Source organism: Nicotiana tomentosiformis, chromosome 3, assembly GCF_000390325.3.
Source record: "Nicotiana tomentosiformis chromosome 3, ASM39032v3, whole genome shotgun sequence".
NCBI lineage: Eukaryota > Viridiplantae > Streptophyta > Magnoliopsida > Solanales > Solanaceae > Nicotiana > Nicotiana tomentosiformis.
In genome coordinates, this window is record NC_090814.1 from 11545885 (window position 1) to 11553945 (window position 8061).

Sequence of the window (8061 nt, forward strand, 5' to 3'; positions counted from 1 at the left end):
GAAAAGCCCGCGATAAAGTCCCTACGGAGATATTACAAAGATGCTTGGATATTAGAGGAGTTCTGATAGTGTACATTAGGGTGATTAAGGACATGTACGGTAGAGCTAAGACCTGGGTGAGGACTATGGGTGGAGACTCGGATTATTTCCCAGTGGTGATGGGGTTGCATCAAGGATCAACTCGTAGCCCATATTTATTTGCCCTGGTGATGGATGTGTTAACGCGATATATTCAAGGAGAGATGCCATGGTATATATTCTTTGCAGATGACATAGTGTTGATTGAAGAGACGCGTTGCGGGGTTAATGCTAGGCTAGAGGTGTGGAAACAGACCCTGGAGTATAAAGACTTCAAGTTGAGTAGGACAAAGACAAAATACATTGAGTGTAAGTTTAGATTTGGGGCACATGAAGCAGTAGTGGACATGAATCTTGATACACAAGTCATCCCCAGACGAGATAGTTTCAAATATCTTAGGTCTGTGATACAGGGTAACGGGGATATCGACGAGGATATCGTACATTGTATTGGAGTGGGATGGATGAAATGGAGGCTCACTTTTGGTATTTTATGTGATAAGAATGTGCCACCTAGACTTAAGGGCAAGTTCTATAAAGCGGTAGTTTGACCAACCATGTTGTATAGAGCCGAGTGTTGGCTAGTCAAGAAATCTCAAGTAGCGGAAATGAGAATGTTGAGATGGTTGTGTGGTCATACCAAGAAAGACAAGGTTAGGAATGAATATATTAGGGACAAGGTGGGCATGGTTTCTGTGGAAGATAAGTTACGGGAATCGAGGCTGAGATGGTTCGGACATGTGAAGAGGAGAGACCCTGATATGCCGGTTAGGAGGTATAAGAGGTTGACCATATGGCGTGTCAGAGGAGGGGTAGAAGGAGGCCTAAGAATTACTGGGGTGAGGTGATTAGGCAGGACATGGCTCTACTTCTGCTTACCGAAGACATGACCCTCGATAAGAGGATGTAGAAGTCGAGGATTATGGATGTGGGTTGATATGCAGTTTAGAGTTTCTTCTAGTCTTTCGAGTAGTATTAGTACTAATCTTGTATTTTCCTATTCCTAGACCCTTTATATTACACGATGTGTCATTATTTCCAATAGGATTGGCTCTATTCTTGTAGTGACGTACTTTTGGATCTTTGTTTTTGCACGTTGCACTATTTGCTTCTGTGTCTTATTACCTTGCCATTGCTACTGTTTGTTTATTACTTCATTTTCACTGTTCTTGAGTCGAGGGTCTTTCAAAAATACCCTCTCTACTATCTTAAGGTAGGGGTAATGTCTATGTACACTTTACCCTCCCCAAACCCCATTTGTGGGATTTCACTAGGTTTTTGTTGTTATTGAACTCATTTTATCATATTTTTAGATTAAGAGCTCGAATTGAGGCAATTTTCACCAGCTCTTATTGGGCAAGTGTTCTTCACTCATATTTGATTATTATTCATGATTCATGATTCTATCTTTGATTTTGGCATTTTATTGTTGGATCTATAAGAGAAATTGGGGGGTTTCGGCAAAACTTTTCTAGAGTGAATGATTAGGTTTTGAACATCGATACGAAGTCGAATTTGGATGAAACTTGTATGGTTGGACTCGTATTCAGATGGGTTGTAAATATTTGTGAGTTTTGTCGGGTTTGGAGGTATGGGCCCAAGTTGACTTTGAGTATTTGATTAAAAATTCAACCTTTATCGTTTGGCTTTGATTCCTAAGGCATTATTTGATGTTATTGAGTTATTTTTGGCTAGACTTGAGCCTTGGAGGCCAATTCACGTGAAAAGAAATTATTAGGGTATTGATTTGGCTTGTTTGAGGTAAGTATCTTGCCAAACCTTATGTGGGAGAATATCACTTAGGATTTGGCCTTAATTACTTATTTGTGTTATGTTAAAAGCGATGTGCACACGAGGTGACGAGTGTGTACGCGGGTGATATTTGTGGATTATCACCGATTAGACCTTAGACTATTAATATGCCTTATTTTGGGGATGTATTATATATAAAATATGCTCCATAACTTTGTGTCTATGTGAACATGATCACTACACTTGTTTTAGCCATGGTACTACTTTATTTTATTAAATGCTCATCCGTATTTTATAATTTCTATGTCCTTGTGCACCTTGTTGATAAATTATGAACTCATTCTGTGATAAAGTTTTAGCATTATTGTTTTGTGATTTTGGTGGCACATGTGGGCATGTTGGGCGGAGCGATACGGGTGGCTATCGTGATATTACTGGGCGGAGCGATACATGTGGCTATTGTAATATTGTCAGGGCGGAGCGATTCATGTGGCTATTGTGATTTTGTCGAGGCGGAGTGATACGAGTGGCTATTGTTGTTGTGATAAAAATGTGGGGCACGAGATGCTATTTGTGTGTGTTTCTTTGTGATGACTTGTTGTTGAAGTTTAGCCTTTACTTGCATTGAATTGTTATTACTAGTTCTGATGAAATTTCTGTTATTACTTTTCTACCATACTTTCTATTGCTAGTCTTTGATATAATGCACATGTCATTTGTCTAGTTTGTATCACATGACTTGAACAACGTCACTACTTTACCGAAGTTAGACTTGATACTTACTGGGTACCGGCCTTGGTCTACTCATACTAAACTTCTACACCTTGCGTGCATATTCCTAGAGCTGAGGTGTTGTGGATGACGAAGGCATGTATTGAAGTCGTAGCTACATCCCAGATTCGATCTACCACTTGTTCATGGTATATTAGGACCTCATTTCTGTTTGTTTAATCTTCAAACAAATGTTGTGCTTATTTATTTTGCCAGTTTTGTAAATCCAAATCATAGTAACTCATGACTTATACTACCAGTCCTTGGGATAGTTGTATTGAATTTAGTTGCAATTTTATTAATATATTGATGACTTCTCATTATAGTACTAACTTATGATGTTCGGCTTACCAAGTGGGTTGGGTTAGGTACCATCACGACTTGGTGAGGTTTTTGGGTCCTAAAAAATTGGTATCAGAGCTCTAGGTTCATAGGTTCTAAGAGTCATAATCAAGTGTCTATGTAAGGCCCCGTAAATATTTGCAAAAGAAAAATAATGTTTCGTGGTGCCGAATTGGTTTTACGTGTTGAGTATTATAGAAATTCTTCGCGGCGAGCTTGCTCACCGTGGCTCGGACTTTTTAGGTTGAATAATGCACCAGAAAGTAAAGGAAAGTTTTTGGCAGAAAAACGCGTTTCTGCAATCCATTATGCGACTGCAGAATCACTCTGCGGGCCGCATAATAGCCGTATAAGTGAGGCAGGAGAGGGTCAGTCTGGAAGCAATTATGCGATCGACTATGCGACCGCATAACTGTTCTGTGGTGCATTATGCGGCCGCAGAACAGTTATGCGGGCCGCATAATGACCACCGCAGACACAGACAGATTTTTGGTCGTTTTGGTCAGCAATTATGCAACCGATATGCGGTCCGCATATTGATTATGCGATCGCAGAACCTGTTCCGGAGTTCCATTTTTGGATTTTTATAACCCGACCCTACTTCATTAAATACACACTTTGGGCCATTTTTGAGCTATAATCTGATATTTTAGAGTGAGAGAGAGTACCCTAGAGTGAGAAGGTGTTCTTCAATAATTGTTCTTCAATTCTTGCTCAAGTTTTGGAAGATTAAGGAGGGAAACTCACTAGGTCTTCATCCTACAGGTAAGATTCTACATCCTAACCCTCAATTTCGAATTTTGTCTAGAAATGGGTAATTAGCAAGATAATGTTTGGGCGTGAGAGTTATTTATTTTACATGCATGTGTGACCAAAGGGTGTAGGAATATTGTTGAGCTAAAAATGGTAAAGATTGGGTTGTGGATGATGGAATTCTCCATAAAAGGACCTTGAAACCTTAATGCACACCTAGTGTTTGATAAAATGCTTAAATGAGCTAGAACCATGAGCATGTTCCTAATTTTGATTCAATTTGTTATATTTCTACAATAGATTAAAGTTTCTAAGAATTCCGGAACATTTTAGAGTTAAGGAAGCTCTATTAAGGTATGTTGGCTAAACTCTTCTCTTAAAATTGAATCCCACGATATTTATGTAAATTATGTAAGTCCTGTCTGGTTCATTATAAAATTGGCTATTCCGAGTAAGATTGGGTTGAAAGATATATGTTCAACAAGTATCCCAAATTCTTTATTTATGTTATGTTATCAATTGAGGAAGTGTTAAAATATGGGTATTATGCCAAATTTTGTGGAATATCTCTATGTGCCTTATACTCTAAATTGCTCACATGTGTACTACACACCTTGATTTGAATTGTATTTGTTGTTGTTGTTGATGATGATATTTGAAATTGAAAAGGTGAGCATAGAATACTAAATACGGCCAACATGCCAAGAATGATTGTATAATTATGGCCATTAGTGCCAATGAAATGTAAAGATGTGAAAGAAGTATGAAATGCAATGATTGATATAAAAAGGTTGATGTCTCGAATAAGACAGCCTAGCCAATCGGGTCGTGATCGGACACCATGCAGCACACATAGTGGTGATTGTGCTGGAAATTATAATTGAAATGGTAATTGTGGTCGATGTCCTTAATGGATAGCCTAGCTGATCGGGTCGTGATCGGACTCCGTATTAAAGACAGTGATTTTGACATTGAGAGTAATTGGGGTTGATATCTCTAATGAGATAGCCTAGCCGATCAGGTCGTGATCGGACTCCGTGCTGAGAGTACGATAGTATTGGTGTTGTGAATAATGGTATTGTGAACAATGGTATATCGATACTAAAAATCTCCTAATGTGAGATATGGAAATTAATTTGAACATTGTCTTGATCCTAAATTGAGGTTTGATGTTGATTAAAGCTTTCATTGATATTATGATAATCTTGTTTGTATTATTCGTCATTCTATTGAGAGGGTGTTTAGTTATACATACTAATGTTATTCGACGGTACTAACATCTTTTTTGCCGGGGGCACTGTATCTTTAAATGGATGCATGTGATTTCACAGCAGGAGATATTGATCAGTGATAGCAGTACACCTTCTTCCCAGCCGACTTGGTGAGCCCCACTTCATTCCGGGGTCATGAATCTTTTGTACTTTGTGTATTCTATTTGAGGTATAGCAGGGGCCTTGTTGCCGGCATTATCATTGTGCTCTTCTTTATCTATAGAGGCTCCGTAGACATAGTGTGGGTTGTATATTAGTGATGGGAAGTCAAACTCATTATGTTGTATTTGAATTACTATTTCCACTTCAGATTATGAAAAATATGTGGAATTGAGACTTTAAAAATGAAGTAACTAATGGTAAGAAATTGGTATTGCAGAGGTGATCACTTTATTGTTTGATTAACAAAGAGATATATATATTATCTTTATTCATGAATGGGTTTGGGTAGAAGAAAATCTAATAGTCTTGCTTGGCCGGGTTCACTCGGCTGAGTGCCGGTCGCGCTCCTCGGTTTTGGGGTGTGACAGTCTAGTAGAGTCTTGCATATCAGTATGATAATGTCCATGCTTATCTTCGAGAGGCTGCAGGGTATCTAGGAAACTTCTTATCTTTTTTTCCTTATCCTGCAACTTTATTTCAGCTTGAAGCTTATATCTTCGATTTCTTTCCACTTAGTCGTACGTGATATTGAGCACCCAGTATCAGTTGTGAACTGATGACTTGTGATGTCGTGGATGAGGTGCGAGATGTATTTTCAATGTTATGGAGGTAGGCCCGTCTGGAGGACTTGAGGCCAGGTTCAGGTTACGGCTTGGGCTTGGTAGTTTCAGTTGTATGAGTATGTGTATTTGGAATTATATGTCCAGTAGTGTCCCTGGGAGTGGGATTGAGGACTATGCTTAGATGGTCTGGATATGACGAGAAGGATTGCTTAGGGTGCAAGGGGCTATGAATGCTTGATTTCTATCTTGATGTGTTGTACAGTCTTGAGTTGTGAGTAAGCTGAGGGATCTCTCAGTTGCTCACTTATGGAATGAAGTAGATTCTTCTGTCTTGTTGATGAGTATAGACTCGGTAAGATTAAGTGATTGTATAGTATTTGTGATCATAATAGGGTCATAGAGAGATACCAATTCGAGGCTAAGCAGGTGGATTATCTCCTGCGAGATGGTCTACAGTTGTGTGATCCTTCTGATATTTCTATGAAGAGTTCACTTTTGGGTCAAGTGGGATATATTTGGTACAATTAGAGTACGAAATGCTCGAGGAAGTTCGCATGAATATCACAAGGATGAGTATACATGTAGTAGACGAATTGAAGTATTTTATGGCTAGTGCTACATGAACTTATGAAGAATTCAACTTAGTAATTGTGCGAGACCATAGTAGTTATGAATGAAGAGTATTGTGGGTTATTGGATGTTATGCTCGACGATCAGATTGCATGGTCATGTGTTATATCTGAGGCATACTTGTGGATCAGTTATAACTTGAAGGGTCTTACTTCGAAGATGATGCGAGGAAGGGAATTGATGGATGTATAATGTACTATACTTTATGGGCATATGAAAATCCTGGAACAATTTAGGTTTGATATTTATTGTGGTCATGGGTGCAAGGAAAAGGAATTGGTAGGGCGCTTCTCTTAGAGTATTCATGTGCTAATAAGGCACAAATCGTTCTGCGCATTTTGGCCGTGCATCAGGGATTGGAGTAGGTAAGTGATTCTCAGGAAGGTTCTAATGAGCTCAAGATTCATATGTTGTTTTGAGGGTTTTCTGGATTTGTATATGGCTAATATCTGAGATTTGCATTGGATAGTGCCGAGACTTGCGATATTTCTATATCATTATTGATTCTACATTTCAGTATGAGAGAGGTTAAAGAAGCAACTTCAAATTTGCAAAAGGTCTCTTCCGAGTTGGCATTTCGGTTGCGGTACTGTTGGGTTCTTAAGAGGGGATAAATTGGCTTATGGGCCTTAAGACGATGTGGTTTGCTTCTAGGATCTCTAGGGGTGAGATTTGATTAAGGACCGGAGTGTACTAACAAGGAAGAGTTTTAACGTGAAGGCAAGTCAAGAGGAACTCGAAGAAATGAGTCAACTTGGTAGTGGTTTGGATCAACATAGTAATAGAAGTGATAGGTTCTGTGGGTATGGTGAAGCTTTACAGATATTTTGTGAAAATACTCTTGGATTTGGCGACCTGCATGACTTGGTTGAGTTAGAGAGATTCAGTTTTAATGGCTTGGGTTTGTACAAATGGGTTACGAAGAGTTCTCGATGGTTCCGACCACGACTTGAGATGGATGTCTTCTACAAGCATGGGGAGTTTGTTGTGTGTTATGATTTTTCTTCTAGATGGGGTCAAGTAGAAGGTTTTTGGATGATGGAGTATGTGTCATATTTATGATTTAGAGTTGATAATGAGATTCTCGTAATTTTCATATGATGAAATGATAGATACGGCGCATGTTATGGGATTGGGATTCCATGTACAAGGCTGTCATTCAGTTTTGAAGGGGATGTTATGAGTTCAAGACAACATGGATGGTTTTAGATGTTTAGAAGAATGCTGGCACTATTTGGTATCACCTAAGAAGGGTGAGTATTTCAGAAGGCGCATTATGTTTCGACTTGCGGATGCTTGGCTGGTATTATGGTGATCACATGGTTGTTGACTGCTGATGTTCAAATTTTGCTACGTGGCATGGAAGATTCATGTGAGTATTTCTCATGAGATTATTGTGTATGAGGGAGGTGTCGGTCATTTGAGTGGTGGAGTTGAGATCAGATATGGAGATTCCTATATTTTGGATGTTAGAGGTTGTACATTCTCAAAGACAGGTTGTTCCTTGGTTGCGGACAGTGAATATATGTTAAGAAATGGACAGCTGGTTGTATGTGTCATTATTTCCAGTAGGATTGGATCTATTCTTGTAGTGTCGTATTATTGGATCTTTGTTATTGCACGTTGCACCATTTGCTTCTGTGTCTTATTACCTTGTCGTTGCTACTATCTGTTTATTGCTTTATTTTTACTGTTCTTGAGCCGAGAGTCTTTCGGAAATACCCTCTCTACTATCATAA